Consider the following 19736-nt stretch of genomic DNA (forward strand, 5'->3'; position numbering starts at 1 on the left):
TGAGGTATAATTTTTATCGGGAGACGTGGGGGAACGCTGGGTGGAAGGAATTTTGTGGCTCCTCTCAGATTCCAGAACTTTCTGCTACAGAAATGTGAGGAACATGTGTTTTTTTAGCCAAATTTTGAGGTTTGCAAAGGATTCTGGGTAACAGAACCTGGTCCGAGCCACACAAGTCACCCCATCTTGGATTCCCCTAGGTCTCTAGTTTTCAGAAATGCACAGGTTTGGTAGGTTTCCCTAGGTGGCGGCTGAGCTACAGGCCAAAATCTACAGGTAGGCACTTTGCAAAAAACACCCCTGGTTTCCTTCAAAAATTTGTCTGTGTCCACGTTGCGCTTTGGGGCCTTTCCTGTCGCGGGCGCTAGGCCTACCCACATAAGTGAGGTATCATTTTTATCGGGAGACGTGGGGGAACGCTGGGTGGAAGGAAATTTGTGGCTCCCCTCAGATTCCAGAACTTTCTGCCACAGAAATGTGAGGAACATGTGTTTTTGTAGCCACATTTTGAGGTTTGCAAAGGATTCTGGGTAACAGAACCTGGTCCGAGCCACACAAGTCACCCCATCTTGGATTCCCCTAGGTCTCTAGTTTTCAGAAATGCACAGGTTTGGTAGGTTTCCCTAGGTGGCGGCTGAGCTACAGGCCAAAATCTACAGGTAGGCACTTTGCAGAAAACACCTCTGTTTTCCTTCAAAAATTTGGCTGTGTCCACGTTGCGCTTTGGGGCTTTTCCTGTCGCGGGCGCTAGGCCTACCCACACAAGTGAGGTATCATTTTCATCGGGAGACGTGGGGGAACGCTGGGTGGAAGGAAATTTGTGGCTCCTCTCAGATTCCAGAACTTTCTGCCACAGAAATGTGAGGAACATGTTTTTTTTTAGCCAAATTTTGAGGTTTGCAAAGGATTCTGGGTAACAGAACCTGGTCCGAGCCACACAAGTCACCCCATCTTGGATTCCCCTAGGTCTCTAGTTTTCAGAAATGCACAGGTTTGGTAGGTTTCCCTAGGTGGCGGCTGAGCTACAGGCCAAAATCTACAGGTAGGCACTTTGCAAAAAACACCTCTGTTTTCCTTCAAAAATTTGGCTGTGTCCACGTTGCGCTTTGGGGCATTTCCTGTCGCGGGCGCTAGGCCTACCCACACAAGTGAGGTATAATTTTTATCGGGAGACGTGGGGGAACGCTGGGTGGAAGGAAATTTGTGGCTCCTCTCAGATGCCAGAACTTTCTGCCACAGAAATGTGAGGAACATGTGTTTTTTTAGCCAAATTTTGAGGTTTGCAAAGGATTCTGGGTAACAGAACCTGGTCCGAGACACACAAGTCACCCCATCTTGGATTCCCCTAGGTCTCTAGTTTTCAGAAATGCACAGGTTTGGTAGGTTTCCCTAGGTGGCGTCTGAGCTACAGGCCAAAATCTACAGGTAGGCACTTTGCAAAAAACACCTCTGTTTTCCTTCAAAAATTTGGCTGTGTCCACGTTGCGCTTTGGGGCATTTCCTGTCGCGGGCGCTAGGCCTACCCACACAAGTGAGGTATAATTTTTATCGGGAGACGTGGGGGAACGCTGGGTGGAAGGAATTTTGTGGCTCCTCTCAGATTCCAGAACTTTCTGCTACAGAAATGTGAGGAACATGTGTTTTTTTAGCCAAATTTTGAGGTTTGCAAAGGATTCTGGGTAACAGAACCTGGTCCGAGCCACAGAAGTCACCCCATCTTGGATTCCCCTAGGTCTCTAGTTTTCAGAAATGCACAGGTTTGGTAGGTTTCCCTAGGTGGCGGCTGAGCTACAGGCCAAAATCTACAGGTAGGCACTTTGCAAAAAACACCCCTGGTTTCCTTCAAAAATTTGTCTGTGTCCACGTTGCGCTTTGGGGCCTTTCCTGTCGCGGGCGCTAGGCCTACCCACATAAGTGAGGTATCATTTTTATCGGGAGACGTGGGGGAACGCTGGGTGGAAGGAAATTTGTGGCTCCCCTCAGATTCCAGAACTTTCTGCCACAGAAATGTGAGGAACATGTGTTTTTTTAGCCAAATTTTGAGGTTTGCAAAGGATTCTGGGTAACAGAACCTGGTCCGAGCCACACAAGTCACCCCATCTTGGATTCCCCTAGGTCTCTAGTTTTCAGAAATGCACAGGTTTGGTAGGTTTCCCTAGGTGGTGGCTGAGCTACAGGCCAAAATCTACAGGTAGGCACTTTGCAGAAAACACCTCTGTTTTCCTTCAAAAATTTGGCTGTGTCCACGTTGCGCTTTGGGGCGTTTCCTGTCGCGGGCGCTAGGCCTACCCACACAAGTGAGGTATCATTTTCATCGGGAGACGTGGGGGAACGCTGGGTGGAAGGAAATTTGTGGCTCCTCTCAGATTCCAGAACTTTCTGCCACAGAAATGTGAGGAACATGTTTTTTTTTAGCCAAATTTTGAGGTTTGCAAAGGATTCTGGGTAACAGAACCTGGTCCGAGCCACACAAGTCACCCCATCTTGGATTCCCCTAGGTCTCTAGTTTTCAGAAATGCACAGGTTTGGTAGGTTTCCCTAGGTGGCGGCTGAGCTACAGGCCAAAATCTACAGGTAGGCACTTTGCAAAAAACACCTCTGTTTTCCTTCAAAAATTTGGCTGTGTCCACGTTGCGCTTTGGGGCGTTTCCTGTCGCGGGCGCTAGGCCTACCCACACAAGTGAGGTATCATTTTTATCGGGAGACATGGGGGAACGCTGGGTGGAAGGAAATTTGTGGCTCCTCTCAGATTCCAGAACTTTCTGCCACAGAAATGTGAGGAACATGTGTTTTTTTAGCCAAATTTTGAGGTTTGCAAAGGATTCTGGGTAACAGAACCTGGTCCGAGCCACACAAGTCACCCCATCTTGGATTCCCCTAGGTCTCTAGTTTTCAGAAATGCACAGGTTTGGTAGGTTTCCCTAGGTGGCGGCTGAGCTACAGGCCAAAATCTACAGGTAGGCACTTTGCAAAAAACACCTCTGTTTTCCTTAAAAAATTTGGCTGTGTCCACGTTGCACTTTGGGGCGTTTCCTGTCGCGGGCGCTAGGCCTACCCACACAAGTGAGGTATAATTTTTATCGGGAGACATGGGGGAACGCTGGGTGGAAGGAAATTTGTGGCTCCTCTCAGATTCCAGAACTTTCTGCCACAGAAATGTGAGGAACATGTGTTTTTTTAGCCAAATTTGGAGGTTTGCAAAGGATTCTGGGTAACAGAACCTGGTCCGAGCCACACAAGTCACCCCATCCTGGATTCCCCTAGGTCTCTAGTTTTCAGAAATGCACAGGTTTGGTAGGTTTCCCTAGGTGGCGGCTGAGCTACAGGCCAAAATCTACAGGTAGGCACTTTGCAAAAAACACCCCTGGTTTCCTTCAAAAATTTGTCTGTGTCCACGTTGCGCTTTGGGGCCTTTCCTGTCGCGGGCGCTAGGCCTACCCACACAAGTGAGGTATCATTTTTATCGGGAGACGTGGGGGAACGCTCGGTGGAAGGACATTTGTGGCTCCCCTCAGATTCCAGAACTTTCTGCCACAGAAATGTGAGGAACATGTGTTTTTTTAGCCAAATTTTGAGGTTTGCAAAGGATTCTGGGTAACAGAACCTGGTCCGAGCCACACAAGTCACCCCATCTTGGATTCCCCTAGGTCTCTAGTTTTCAGAAATGCACAGGTTTGGTAGGTTTCCCTAGGTGGCGGCTGAGCTACAGGCCAAAATCTACAGGTAGGCACTTTGCAGAAAACACCTCTGTTTTCCTTCAAAAATTTGGCTGTGTCCACGTTGCGCTTTGGGGCGTTTCCTGTCGCGGGCGCTAGGCCTACCCACACAAGTGAGGTATCATTTTCATCGGGAGACGTGGGGGAACGCTGGGTGGAAGGACATTTGTGGCTCCTCTCAGATTCCAGAACTTTCTGCCACAGAAATGTGAGGAACATGTTTTTTTTTAGCCAAATTTTGAGGTTTGCAAAGGATTCTGGGTAACAGAACCTGGTCCGAGCCACACAAGTCACCCCATCTTGGATTCCCCTAGGTCTCTAGTTTTCAGAAATGCACAGGTTTGGTAGGTTTCCCTAGGTGGCGGCTGAGCTACAGGCCAAAATCTACAGGTAGGCACTTTGCAAAAAACACCCCTGGTTTCCTTCAAAAATTTGTCTGTGTCCACGTTGCGCTTTGGGGCCTTTCCTGTCGCGGGCGCTAGGCCTACCCTCACAAGTGAGGTATCATTTTTATCGGGAGACGTGGGGGAACGCTGGGTGGAAGGACATTTGTGGCTCCCCTCAGATTCCAGAACTTTCTGCCACAGAAATGTGAGGAACATGTGTTTTTTTAGCCAAATTTTGAGGTTTGCAAAGGATTCTGGGTAACAGAACCTGGTCCGAGCCACACAAGTCACCCCATCTTGGATTCCCCTAGGTCTCTAGTTTTCAGAAATGCACAGGTTTGGTAGGTTTCCCTAGGTGGCGGCTGAGCTACAGGCCAAAATCTACAGGTAGGCACTTTGCAGAAAACACCTCTGTTTTCCTTCAAAAATTTGGCTGTGTCCACGTTGCGCTTTGGGGCGTTTCCTGTCGCGGGCGCTAGGCCTACCCACACAAGTGAGGTATCATTTTCATCGGGAGACGTGGGGGAACGCTGGGTGGAAGGACATTTGTGGCTCCTCTCAGATTCCAGAACTTTCTGCCACAGAAATGTGAGGAACATGTTTTTTTTTAGCCAAATTTTGAGGTTTGCAAAGGATTCTGGGTAACAGAACCTGGTCCGAGCCACACAAGTCACCCCATCTTGGATTCCCCTAGGTCTCTAGTTTTCAGAAATGCACAGGTTTGGTAGGTTTCCCTAGGTGGCGGCTGAGCTACAGGCCAAAATCTACAGGTAGGCACTTTGCAGAAAACACCTCTGTTTTCCTTCAAAAATTTGGCTGTGTCCACGTTGCGCTTTGGGGCGTTTCCTGTCGCGGGCGCTAGGCCTACCCACACAAGTGAGGTATCATTTTCATCGGGAGACGTGGGGGAACGCTGGGTGGAAGGAAATTTGTGGCTCCTCTCAGATTCCAGAACTTTCTGCCACAGAAATGTGAGGAACATGTTTTTTTTTAGCCAAATTTTGAGGTTTGCAAAGGATTCTGGGTAACAGAACCTGGTCCGAGCCACACAAGTCACCCCATCTTGGATTCCCCTAGGTCTCTAGTTTTCAGAAATACACAGGTTTGGTAGGTTTCCCTAGGTGGCGGCTGAACTACAGGCCAAAATCTACAGGTAGGCACTTTGCAAAAAACACCTCTGTTTTCCTTCAAAAATTTGGCTGTGTCCACGTTGCGCTTTGGGGCATTTCCTGTCGCGGGCGCTAGGCCTACCCACACAAGTGAGGTATAATTTTTATCGGGAGACGTGGGGGAACGCTGGGTGGAAGGAATTTTGTGGCTCCTCTCAGATTCCAGAACTTTCTGCTACAGAAATGTGAGGAACATGTGTTTTTTTAGCCAAATTTTGAGGTTTGCAAAGGATTCTGGGTAACAGAACCTGGTCCGAGCCACACAAGTCACCCCATCTTGGATTCCCCTAGGTCTCTAGTTTTCAGAAATGCACAGGTTTGGTAGGTTTCCCTAGGTGGCGGCTGAGCTACAGGCCAAAATCTACAGGTAGGCACTTTGCAAAAAACACCCCTGGTTTCCTTCAAAAATTTGTCTGTGTCCACGTTGCGCTTTGGGGCCTTTCCTGTCGCGGGCGCTAGGCCTACCCACATAAGTGAGGTATCATTTTTATCGGGAGACGTGGGGGAACGCTGGGTGGAAGGAAATTTGTGGCTCCCCTCAGATTCCAGAACTTTCTGCCACAGAAATGTGAGGAACATGTGTTTTTTTAGCCAAATTTTGAGGTTTGCAAAGGATTCTGGGTAACAGAACCTGGTCCGAGCCACACAAGTCACCCCATCTTGGATTCCCCTAGGTCTCTAGTTTTCAGAAATGCACAGGTTTGGTAGGTTTCCCTAGGTGGTGGCTGAGCTACAGGCCAAAATCTACAGGTAGGCACTTTGCAGAAAACACCTCTGTTTTCCTTCAAAAATTTGGCTGTGTCCACGTTGCGCTTTGGGGCGTTTCCTGTCGCGGGCGCTAGGCCTACCCACACAAGTGAGGTATCATTTTCATCGGGAGACGTGGGGGAACGCTGGGTGGAAGGAAATTTGTGGCTCCTCTCAGATTCCAGAACTTTCTGCCACAGAAATGTGAGGAACATGTTTTTTTTTAGCCAAATTTTGAGGTTTGCAAAGGATTCTGGGTAACAGAACCTGGTCCGAGCCACACAAGTCACCCCATCTTGGATTCCCCTAGGTCTCTAGTTTTCAGAAATGCACAGGTTTGGTAGGTTTCCCTAGGTGGCGGCTGAGCTACAGGCCAAAATCTACAGGTAGGCACTTTGCAAAAAACACCTCTGTTTTCCTTCAAAAATTTGGCTGTGTCCACGTTGCGCTTTGGGGCGTTTCCTGTCGCGGGCGCTAGGCCTACCCACACAAGTGAGGTATCATTTTTATCGGGAGACATGGGGGAACGCTGGGTGGAAGGAAATTTGTGGCTCCTCTCAGATTCCAGAACTTTCTGCCACAGAAATGTGAGGAACATGTGTTTTTTTAGCCAAATTTTGAGGTTTGCAAAGGATTCTGGGTAACAGAACCTGGTCCGAGCCACACAAGTCACCCCATCTTGGATTCCCCTAGGTCTCTAGTTTTCAGAAATGCACAGGTTTGGTAGGTTTCCCTAGGTGGCGGCTGAGCTACAGGCCAAAATCTACAGGTAGGCACTTTGCAAAAAACACCCCTGGTTTCCTTCAAAAATTTGTCTGTGTCCACGTTGCGCTTTGGGGCCTTTCCTGTCGCGGGCGCTAGGCCTACCCACATAAGTGAGGTATCATTTTTATCGGGAGACGTGGGGGAACGCTGTGTGGAAGGAAATTTGTGGCTCCCCTCAGATTCCAGAACTTTCTGCCACAGAAATGTGAGGAACATGTGTTTTTTTAGCCAAATTTTGAGGTTTGCAAAGGATTCTGGGTAACAGAACCTGGTCCGAGCCACACAAGTCACCCCATCTTGGATTCCCCTAGGTCTCTAGTTTTCAGAAATGCACAGGTTTGGTAGGTTTCCCTAGGTGGCGGCTGAGCTACAGGCCAAAATCTACAGGTAGGCACTTTGCAAAAAACACCCCTGGTTTCCTTCAAAAATTTGTCTGTGTCCACGTTGCGCTTTGGGGCCTTTCCTGTCGCGGGCGCTAGGCCTACCCTCACAAGTGAGGTATCATTTTTATCGGGAGACGTGGGGGAACGCTGGGTGGAAGGACATTTGTGGCTCCCCTCAGATTCCAGAACTTTCTGCCACAGAAATGTGAGGAACATGTGTTTTTTTAGCCAAATTTTGAGGTTTGCAAAGGATTCTGGGTAACAGAACCTGGTCCGAGCCACACAAGTCACCCCATCTTGGATTCCCCTAGGTCTCTAGTTTTCAGAAATGCACAGGTTTGGTAGGTTTCCCTAGGTGGCGGCTGAGCTACAGGCCAAAATCTACAGGTAGGCACTTTGCAGAAAACACCTCTGTTTTCCTTCAAAAATTTGGCTGTGTCCACGTTGCGCTTTGGGGCGTTTCCTGTCGCGGGCGCTAGGCCTACCCACACAAGTGAGGTATCATTTTCATCGGGAGACGTGGGGGAACGCTGGGTGGAAGGACATTTGTGGCTCCTCTCAGATTCCAGAACTTTCTGCCACAGAAATGTGAGGAACATGTTTTTTTTTAGCCAAATTTTGAGGTTTGCAAAGGATTCTGGGTAACAGAACCTGGTCCGAGCCACACAAGTCACCCCATCTTGGATTCCCCTAGGTCTCTAGTTTTCAGAAATGCACAGGTTTGGTAGGTTTCCCTAGGTGGCGGCTGAGCTACAGGCCAAAATCTACAGGTAGGCACTTTGCAGAAAACACCTCTGTTTTCCTTCAAAAATTTGGCTGTGTCCACGTTGCGCTTTGGGGCGTTTCCTGTCGCGGGCGCTAGGCCTACCCACACAAGTGAGGTATCATTTTCATCGGGAGACGTGGGGGAACGCTGGGTGGAAGGAAATTTGTGGCTCCTCTCAGATTCCAGAACTTTCTGCCACAGAAATGTGAGGAACATGTTTTTTTTTAGCCAAATTTTGAGGTTTGCAAAGGATTCTGGGTAACAGAACCTGGTCCGAGCCACACAAGTCACCCCATCTTGGATTCCCCTAGGTCTCTAGTTTTCAGAAATACACAGGTTTGGTAGGTTTCCCTAGGTGGCGGCTGAACTACAGGCCAAAATCTACAGGTAGGCACTTTGCAAAAAACACCTCTGTTTTCCTTCAAAAATTTGGCTGTGTCCACGTTGCGCTTTGGGGCATTTCCTGTCGCGGGCGCTAGGCCTACCCACACAAGTGAGGTATAATTTTTATCGGGAGACGTGGGGGAACGCTGGGTGGAAGGAATTTTGTGGCTCCTCTCAGATTCCAGAACTTTCTGCTACAGAAATGTGAGGAACATGTGTTTTTTTAGCCAAATTTTGAGGTTTGCAAAGGATTCTGGGTAACAGAACCTGGTCCGAGCCACACAAGTCACCCCATCTTGGATTCCCCTAGGTCTCTAGTTTTCAGAAATGCACAGGTTTGGTAGGTTTCCCTAGGTGGCGGCTGAGCTACAGGCCAAAATCTACAGGTAGGCACTTTGCAAAAAACACCCCTGGTTTCCTTCAAAAATTTGTCTGTGTCCACGTTGCGCTTTGGGGCCTTTCCTGTCGCGGGCGCTAGGCCTACCCACATAAGTGAGGTATCATTTTTATCGGGAGACGTGGGGGAACGCTGGGTGGAAGGAAATTTGTGGCTCCCCTCAGATTCCAGAACTTTCTGCCACAGAAATGTGAGGAACATGTGTTTTTTTAGCCAAATTTTGAGGTTTGCAAAGGATTCTGGGTAACAGAACCTGGTCCGAGCCACACAAGTCACCCCATCTTGGATTCCCCTAGGTCTCTAGTTTTCAGAAATGCACAGGTTTGGTAGGTTTCCCTAGGTGGTGGCTGAGCTACAGGCCAAAATCTACAGGTAGGCACTTTGCAGAAAACACCTCTGTTTTCCTTCAAAAATTTGGCTGTGTCCACGTTGCGCTTTGGGGCGTTTCCTGTCGCGGGCGCTAGGCCTACCCACACAAGTGAGGTATCATTTTCATCGGGAGACGTGGGGGAACGCTGGGTGGAAGGAAATTTGTGGCTCCTCTCAGATTCCAGAACTTTCTGCCACAGAAATGTGAGGAACATGTTTTTTTTTAGCCAAATTTTGAGGTTTGCAAAGGATTCTGGGTAACAGAACCTGGTCCGAGCCACACAAGTCACCCCATCTTGGATTCCCCTAGGTCTCTAGTTTTCAGAAATGCACAGGTTTGGTAGGTTTCCCTAGGTGGCGGCTGAGCTACAGGCCAAAATCTACAGGTAGGCACTTTGCAAAAAACACCTCTGTTTTCCTTCAAAAATTTGGCTGTGTCCACGTTGCGCTTTGGGGCGTTTCCTGTCGCGGGCGCTAGGCCTACCCACACAAGTGAGGTATCATTTTTATCGGGAGACATGGGGGAACGCTGGGTGGAAGGAAATTTGTGGCTCCTCTCAGATTCCAGAACTTTCTGCCACAGAAATGTGAGGAACATGTGTTTTTTTAGCCAAATTTTGAGGTTTGCAAAGGATTCTGGGTAACAGAACCTGGTCCGAGCCACACAAGTCACCCCATCTTGGATTCCCCTAGGTCTCTAGTTTTCAGAAATGCACAGGTTTGGTAGGTTTCCCTAGGTGGCGGCTGAGCTACAGGCCAAAATCTACAGGTAGGCACTTTGCAAAAAACACCTCTGTTTTCCTTCAAAAATTTGGCTGTGTCCACGTTGCACTTTGGGGCGTTTCCTGTCGCGAGCGCTAGGCCTACCCACACAAGTGAGGTATCATTTTTATCGGGAGACATGGGGGAACGCTGGGTGGAAGGAAATTTGTGGCTCCTCTCAGATTCCAGAACTTTCTGCCACAGAAATGTGAGGAACATGTGTTTTTTTAGCCAAATTTTGAGGTTTGCAAAGGATTCTGGGTAACAGAACCTGGTCCGAGCCACACAAGTCACCCCATCTTGGATTCCCCTAGGTCTCTAGTTTTCAGAAATGCACAGGTTTGGTAGGTTTCCCTAGGTGGCGGCTGAGCTACAGGCCAAAATCTACAGGTAGGCACTTTGCAAAAAACACCCCTGGTTTCCTTCAAAAATTTGTCTGTGTCCACGTTGCGCTTTGGGGCCTTTCCTGTCGCGGGCGCTAGGCCTACCCACACAAGTGACGTATCATTTTTATCGGGAGACGTGGGGGAACGCTGGGTGGAAGGACATTTGTGGCTCCCCTCAGATTCCAGAACTTTCTGCCACAGAAATGTGAGGAACATGTGTTTTTTTAGCCAAATTTTGAGGTTTGCAAAGGATTCTGGGTAACAGAACCTGGTCCGAGCCACACAAGTCACCCCATCTTGGATTCCCCTAGGTCTCTAGTTTTCAGAAATGCACAGGTTTGGTAGGTTTCCCTAGGTGGCGGCTGAGCTACAGGCCAAAATCTACAGGTAGGCACTTTGCAGAAAACACCTCTGTTTTCCTTCAAAAATTTGGCTGTGTCCACGTTGCGCTTTGGGGCGTTTCCTGTCGCGGGCGCTAGGCCTACCCACACAAGTGAGGTATCATTTTCATCGGGAGACGTGGGGGAACGCTGGGTGGAAGGACATTTGTGGCTCCTCTCAGATTCCAGAACTTTCTGCCACAGAAATGTGAGGAACATGTTTTTTTTTAGCCAAATTTTGAGGTTTGCAAAGGATTCTGGGTAACAGAACCTGGTCCGAGCCACACAAGTCACCCCATCTTGGATTCCCCTAGGTCTCTAGTTTTCAGAAATGCACAGGTTTGGTAGGTTTCCCTAGGTGGCGGCTGAGCTACAGGCCAAAATCTACAGGTAGGCACTTTGCAAAAAACACCTCTGTTTTCCTTCAAAAATTTGGCTGTGTCCACGTTGCGCTTTGGGGCGTTTCCTGTCGCGGGCGCTAGGCCTACCCACACAAGTGAGGTATCATTTTTATCGGGAGACATGGGGGAACGCTGGGTGGAAGGAAATTTGTGGCTCCTCTCAGATTCCAGAACTTTCTGCCACAGAAATGTGAGGAACATGTGTTTTTTTAGCCACATTTTGAGGTTTGCAAAGGATTCTGGGTAACAGAACCTGGTCCGAGCCACACAAGTCACCCCATCTTGGATTCCCCTAGGTCTCTAGTTTTCAGAAATGCACAGATTTGGTAGGTTTCCCTAGGTGGCGGCTGAGCTACAGGCCAAAATCTACAGGTAGGCACTTTGCAAAAAACACCCCTGGTTTCCTTCAAAAATTTGACTGTGTCCACGTTGCGCTTTGGGGCGTTTCCTGTTGCGGGCGCTAGGCCTACCCACACAAGTGAGGTATCATTTTTATCGGGAGACGTGGGGGATTACTGGGTGGAAGGAAATTTGTGGCTCCCCTCAGATTCCAGAACTTTCTGCCACAGAAATGTGAGGAACATGTGTTTTTTTAGCCAAATTTTGAGGTTTGCAAAGGATTCTGGGTAACAGAACCTGGTCCGAGCCACACAAGTCACCCCATCTTGGATTCCCCTAGGTCTCTAGTTTTCAGAAATGCACAGGTTTGGTAGGTTTCCCTAGGTGGCGGCTGAGCTACAGGCGAAAATCTACAGGTAGGCACTTTGCAAAAAACACCTCTGTTTTCCTTCAAAAATTTGGCTGTGTCCACGTTGCGCTTTGGGGCGTTTCCTGTCGCGGGCGCTAGGCCTACCCACACAAGTGAGGTATCATTTTTATCGGGAGACGTGGGGGAACGCTGGGTGGAAGGAATTTTGTGGCTCCTCTCAGATTCCAGAACTTTCTGCCACAGAAATGTGAGGAACATGTGTTTTTTTAGCCAAATTTTGAGGTTTGCAAAGGATTCTGGGTAACAGAACCTGGTCCGAGCCACACAAGTCACCCCATCTTGGATTCCCCTAGGTCTCTAGTTTTCAGAAATGCACAGGTTTGGTAGGTTTCCCTAGGTGGCGGCTGAGCTACAGGCCAAAATCTACAGGTAGGCACTTTGCAAAAAACACCCCTGGTTTCCTTCAAAAATTTGGCTGTGTCCACGTTGCGCTTTGGGGCCTTTCCTGTCGCGGGCGCTAGGCCTACCCACACAAGTGAGGTATCATTTTTATCGGGAGACGTGGGGGAACGCTGGGTGGAAGGAAATTTGTGGCTCCTCTCAGATTCCAGAACTTTCTGCCACAGAAATGTGAGGAACATGTGTTTTTTTAGCCACATTTTGAGGTTTGCAAAGGATTCTGGGTAACAGAACCTGGTCCGAGCCACACAAGTCACCCCATCTTGGATTCCCCTAGGTCTCTAGTTTTCAGAAATGCACAGATTTGGTAGGTTTCCCTAGGTGGCGGCTGAGCTACAGGCCAAAATCTACAGGTAGGCACTTTGCAAAAAACACCCCTGGTTTCCTTCAAAAATTTGACTGTGTCCACGTTGCGCTTTGGGGCGTTTCCTGTTGCGGGCGCTAGGCCTACCCACACAAGTGAGGTATCATTTTTATCGGGAGACGTGGGGGATTACTGGGTGGAAGGAAATTTGTGGCTCCCCTCAGATTCCAGAACTTTCTGCCACAGAAATGTGAGGAACATGTGTTTTTTTAGCCAAATTTTGAGGTTTGCAAAGGATTCTGGGTAACAGAACCTGGTCCGAGCCACACAAGTCACCCCATCTTGGATTCCCCTAGGTCTCTAGTTTTCAGAAATGCACAGGTTTGGTAGGTTTCCCTAGGTGGCGGCTGAGCTACAGGCGAAAATCTACAGGTAGGCACTTTGCAAAAAACACCTCTGTTTTCCTTCAAAAATTTGGCTGTGTCCACGTTGCGCTTTGGGGCGTTTCCTGTCGCGGGCGCTAGGCCTACCCACACAAGTGAGGTATCATTTTTATCGGGAGACGTGGGGGAACGCTGGGTGGAAGGAATTTTGTGGCTCCTCTCAGATTCCAGAACTTTCTGCCACAGAAATGTGAGGAACATGTGTTTTTTTAGCCAAATTTTGAGGTTTGCAAAGGATTCTGGGTAACAGAACCTGGTCCGAGCCACACAAGTCACCCCATCTTGGATTCCCCTAGGTCTCTAGTTTTCAGAAATGCACAGGTTTGGTAGGTTTCCCTAGGTGGCGGCTGAGCTACAGGCCAAAATCTACAGGTAGGCACTTTGCAAAAAACACCCCTGGTTTCCTTCAAAAATTTGGCTGTGTCCACGTTGCGCTTTGGGGCCTTTCCTGTCGCGGGCGCTAGGCCTACCCACACAAGTGAGGTATCATTTTTATCGGGAGACGTGGGGGAACGCTGGGTGGAAGGAAATTTGTGGCTCCTCTCAGATTCCAGAACTTTCTGCCACCGAAATGTGAGGAACATGTGGTTTTTCAGCCAAATTTTAAGGTTTGCAAAGGATTCTGGGTAACAGAACCTGGTCCGAGCCACACAAGTCACCCCATCTTGGATTCCCCTAGGTCTCTAGTTTTCAGAAATGCACAGGTTTGGTAGGTTTCCCTAGGTGGCGGCTGAGCTACAGGCCAAAATCTACAGGTAGGCACTTTGCAAAAAACACCTCTGTTTTCCTTAAAAAATTTGGCTGTGTCCACGTTGCACTTTGGGGCGTTTCCTGTCGCGGGCGCTAGGCCTACCCACACAAGTGAGGTATCATTTTTATCGGGAGACATGGGGGAACGCTGGGTGGAAGGAAATTTGTGGCTCCTCTCAGATTCCAGAACTTTCTGCCACAGAAATGTGAGGAACATGTGTTTTTTTAGCCAAATTTTGAGGTTTGCAAAGGATTCTGGGTAACAGAACCTGGTCCGAGCCACACAAGTCACCCCATATTGGATTCCCCTAGGTCTCTAGTTTTCAGAAATGCACAGGTTTGGTAGGTTTCCCTAGGTGGTGGCTGAGCTACAGGCCAAAATCTACAGGTAGGCACTTTGCAAAAAACACCTCTGTTTTCCTTCAAAAATTTGGCTGTGTGCACGTTGCGCTTTGGGGCGTTTCCTGTCGCGGGCGCTAGGCCTACCCACACAAGTGAGGTATCATTTTTATCGGGAGACGTGGGGGAACGCTGGGTGGAAGGAAATTTGTGGCTCCTCTCAGATTCCAGAACTTTCTGCCACAGAAATGTGAGGAACATGTGTTTTGTTAGCCACATTTTGAGGTTTGCAAAGGATTCTGGGTAACAGAACCTGGTCCGAGCCACACAAGTCACCCCATCTTGGATTCCCCTAGGTCTCTAGTTTTCAGAAATGCACAGGTTTGGTAGGTTTCCCTAGGTGGCGGCTGAGCTAGAGGCCAAAATCTACAGGTAGTCACTTTGCTAAAAACAGCTCTGTTTTCTGTGATGTGCCCACGTTGTGTTTTGGGGCATATCCTGTCGCGGGCGCTAGGCCTACCCACACAAGTGAGGTATCATTTTTATCGGGAGACTTGGGGGAACATAGAATAGCAAAACAAGTGTTATTGCCCCTTGTCTTTCTCTACATTTTTCCCTTCCAAATGTAAGACAGTGTGTAAAAAAGACGTCTATTTGAGAAATGCCCTGTAATTCACATGCTAGTATGGGCACCCCGGAATTCAGAGATGTGCAAATAACCACTGCTTCTCAACACCTTATCTTGTGCCCATTTTGGAAATACAAAGGTTTTCTTGATAGCTATTTTTTACTCTTTATATTTCAGCAAATGAATTGCTGTATACCCGGCATAGAATGAAAACCCACTGCAGGGTGCAGGTCAGTTATTGGCTCTGGGTACCTAGAGTTCTTGATGAACCTACAAGCCCTATATATCCCCGCAACCAAAAGAGTCCAGCAGACGTAACGGTATATTGCTTTCAAAAATCTGACATTGCAGGTAAAAGTTACAGAGTAAAACGTAGAGAAAAAGTGATGTTTTTTTCACCTCAATTTCAATATTTTTCTTTTTCAGTTGTTATTTTCTGTAGGAAACCCTTGTAGGATCTACACAAATTACCCCTTGCTGAATTCAGAGTTTTGTCTACTTTTCAGAAATGTTGCGGTTTCTGGGATCCAGCGTTGGTTTCATGCCCATTTCTGTCACTGACTGGAAGGAGGCTGAAAGCACAAAAAATCGTAAAAATGGGGTATGTCCCAGTAAAATGCCAAAATTGTGTTGAAAAATTGGGTTTTCTGATTCAAGTCCGCCTGTTCCTGAAAGCTGGGAAGCTGGTGATTTTAGCACCGCAAACCCTTTGTTGATGCCCTTTTCAGGGGAAAAACCACAAGCCTTCTTCTGCAGCCCATTTTTCCAATTTTTTTGAAAAAAACGAAATTTTCACTGTTTTTTGGCTAATTTCGTGGCCTCCTTCTGGGGAACCCACAAAGTCTGGGTACCTCTAGAATCCCTAGGATGTTGGAAAAAAAGGACGCAAATTTGGCATGGGTAGCTTATGTGAACAAAAAGTTATGAGGGCCTAAGCGCGAACTGCTTCAAATAGCCAAAAAAAGGCTCGGCACAGGAGGGGGAAAAGGCCTGGCAGCGAAGGGGTTAAACCTGAGCTCAACTACTGTCAGCTGTAACCCACAGCAGGCAGGTTTAACTTAGGAAAAATGTGTAAGGCATTTATCAGAACCAAAGCAGCTAAAAAGTAGAAAACACAACACAATAAAATCCCCATTTCCCACTCCAATTTATACAAATAGAGAAAATTTTAAGGAGCAAATGGACACTAAAATGACATCTGGAGATATGGTTTTCTGAAGATTTAGATGTCTCTAGCGACAAAAAGGACAGAGCTCCTACCACGGGTATTTGGTGATGCTAAACCAGATCAAATTCAAAAGTTAAAGCAGAACATGATGCAGCACAGGCCAGAGACAGTTTGAGGGATGGATTATTCCATTACAAATGGGATGGATATCCCATCCACTTTATTGAATCACTGTACATTGTACATTTATAAAAAGACAGATGGGATACCTATCACATTTGTGATGAAGTAGTCAATTTGCCTAACTGTAATTCAGGCTATTAGTCTTTTTTCTGGAGGAAATCCTTATTAGTGAGGTTGTTGGAAGACAGGGTGTCAGCGGGATCCAGAGAGGGACTTGTCAGAAGAAACCATCCTCAGTGCTGCAGTGCAGGACCTTGATGGGAGCCTTGGCATTGGTGAGAAGATCGAGGCTTTCAACATCAAAATCTCTGAATGAGCGAAGTCCGAAGATCAGACTGAGCCATTGGCCAGGTACTTCTAGGTGTTGGTCCCGTGAAGTCCTCCACTCTCAGACTCAGAAGTGTTTCTGGAAGTTGAGTTCCTTTCAGTGGGGTGAACCAGCAAGCTGAGTCCGACCGGCAGTTCAGTGTCAGCAGTGTCGGCTTGGATGTCCCTTTAAAGCTTGTGCATTCTCTGTGCAGATCTCCCAATCCATTATGAGAAGAGGAAGTCACACCTAATCCCAGCCAATGCCCTTTTGTTCCCTTTCCTGGGAGCCATTCCTCCTTTCAGGGAACCAGCAGGCGGCTATGACAGCTGGGGATTAACTCTGAAAAGACTACATGAATCTTTAGGAAGGAAAATGCTAACTTTCTAAAAGAAACACTTTCAAAATAGTAATTTACAATTTGACTGGACCATTAGTTCAGGTTTTAAATTATTTTCAATAATATGAGTCCTTGAATCATGGTTCTATCTACTCCCAAATTGAAGTTATGCATTACAATGTGTTATGATGTAACACATTGCTTTCTATGGAAGAGCCAGCCTAACCAGAGTGAAAAACAAATTTGGAGAACATGTAAAATGTAAGTACACATGTCCTACTTTTTAAATACCATACATCATATGGGCATTTAAGACCTATTTGTAGGCTACTTATGAGTAGTAAAAAAAAGCAGGTATAGGTCTGGCAGAAGGTTTATTTTGCGAGGTCGAATATTGATAGTTTTAAAACTGTACATTTGGACTGCAGGGGCAGGCCTGAAGGCATGCTTGCATTGACACTTTAATGGTGGCACAGTAGGTACTGTCTTCCGTTAGTGACATTTAACCCGTAGCCCTCGGGTGCACTGAGTACGATATGCTAGGGCCTTATAGGTAAGTTAAATGTAACAATTAGGATTTCTTAACAATTAATAAGGTTTTAGGGGTCAGAGCACATTCTCTGAAGCCTGGGTAGCAGAGTCCCAGTGTGCAGAATACATAAACCAACAGCATTAGTTCAAATAATTAGGTTATTCATGCAAAAAGGGGTGTTTTGATACACAACTCAATACTTTGAATGGAATTCTGATTCATTTGGTGCAACAGGGACACATGAGAATCTGTATGACAAAAGGGAAACCGAGGTGTAATTACTGGTACCTGAGTTTGGTTGAACAGACTGAGAGAGCTGCCAGAGAGTGTGCAGAATGTTTGAGAAATGATACGAAATATAAGCCAAGTGAACCACCAATGGTTCTAAGTAGGTTACCTGGGAAACCATGGACCATTATGCACAGTCAACACTTTATGGTTTCTATAATAAGACATGTACACCAGCTGGCCTGAAATATACATAATCAGCAGCGTAGAAACCAAGGATGCAAGATTTATTTAGCAGAGAAGGCATGCCTACCATTCTGCTGAATGATAACAGGGTACAACCTGTACCGAGGAAAATGGAGCAATTTCCAGACAAAAGGGGAATAGGACACATACAATGCTCTCTGTATCATCCTGAAGCTAAAAGCATATTCAAGAGACTTAATAGAGTTTTAGAGGAAGCCACACAACTTGCGAAGGTGAATGGTAAAGAATGTAGAGAGGAGCTGAGAAACAGAGTAGAAATGTATAGAGTTCTACAACGGGCATGTCCCTTTTGATGTTTTTAGTGGAAGCAAACCTAACATACAGTTGTGCCCAGTTTGGATAAAAAGAAAGAGCGGTAATGTGGCCATTGGGTCTTATGAATGAAGGGCTACCGAGAAGAAAGGAAAGGAGAGAAAGTATTAGTTTGACAAGAAACACGAGGGGCACATGTATAGAGGTTGGTGATATGGAGAAAACCATCACATACACGTAGCAGTTCAAAATATTCCAAACCAAGGAGGCATGCAAAATTATTCATAAATGCTATAAAAAGAGAATATTTGAGAATATGGAACAAGAATAGACTGGTTGTGGTGGAGGGGTGTGGTGAAAGCCAGGGTGTGCACATTCCGGTGAGGGGTAGATGTTCCTCCAACGACGTTAACGCAACAGCGTGCAATCTCAACGCATGGATCACTGAATGCGCCAACACTCTAGCCCCTCTCCGCCTGACATCGGCCAAATGCATACCCAAGAAAGCCAGCTGGTTCACCACTGAACTCCAGGAATCAGAGCGTACCCGCCGACGTTTAGAGAAAAAATGGAGGAACAGCCAAACCAACAAAGACCTAGCCTCATTCAGAGCCGCAACCGCTGCCCACTGATGAACAATTAAGAATACTAGGAAGAATGTGCTCCCGAAGCTCGTCAACTCCTTCGCACATAACTCTAAGGAACTCTTCTCAGTCATCAATAAGTTTACAGGTCCCCCCTCTGAAGCCTCCAGCATCCACCCGTCACAGGGCCTCTGCAACAAACTTGCCTTATTTTTCCACCACAAGATCTAGGACAGCTTCCTCCCAGAAAATCCTGACACTGGAACCTGTGACCGACCCACCCCCCTAGAACCCACCCAGACCATCCACAGCTGGTCCATGCTCACCACAGAGGAAACAGTCAACATCATGAACAGCACCCACTCCAGAGCCCCCTTGGACCTCTGGCCGCACCACATATACTTCAGAGCCAGTGCATCCACTGCCCCCAAGCTCTGAAACACAATCAACTGCTCCATCAACACTGGCACCTTCCCTGAGGACTAGAACCACGCTGAAATACACACTCTCCTAAAGAAACATTCGGCCGACCCATCAGAACTAAAGAATTTCCAGCTTGCCGCTACCCTACCCCGCCAAAATACTGGAGAAAGCAATCAACGCAGAACTACGGAATTTCATTAAGGCCAACAACTCCCTGGACAGCTCCCAGTCCAGGTCTTGCAGCAACCACAGCACAGAGACAGCCCTCCTGGCAGCCACTGACGACATCAGATTACTCCTAGACTGTGGCCACATCGCAGCACTCATACTCCTCGACCTCTCAACAGCATTTGACGCGGTCTCGCAAAGCACTCTGCGCACCAGACTCCACAACATAGAAATCTGCAGAAGAGCCCTGGAATGGATCCACTCCTTCCTCTCCAGGAGGATGCAGAGGGTCAGACTCCCACCCTACACTTCCAGACCCACAGGAGTCAACTGCGGAGTCCCCCAAGGATCCTTACTGAGTCCCACACTGTTCAACGTATACCTGGCCCCTCTCGTTGCCATCGTCGGAAGCCTCAGTATGAACATCGTGTCATATGCTGATGACACTCAACTCATAATTTCCCTCACCAAAGACCCGAACACAGCCAAAAGGAACTTTCACTCAGGAATGGGAGCCGTCGCCACCTGGATGAGAGAAAGCTGCCTCAAGCTCAACTCCGACAAGACTGAGCTCATCATCTTCGGAAACACCTCCTCAGCTTGGGATGACTCCTTGTGGCCCACCTCCCTCAGTGCCCCCC

The sequence above is a fragment of the Pleurodeles waltl genome, chromosome 4_1 (assembly GCF_031143425.1).
Source record: "Pleurodeles waltl isolate 20211129_DDA chromosome 4_1, aPleWal1.hap1.20221129, whole genome shotgun sequence".
Classification (NCBI taxonomy): Eukaryota; Metazoa; Chordata; class Amphibia; order Caudata; family Salamandridae; genus Pleurodeles; species Pleurodeles waltl.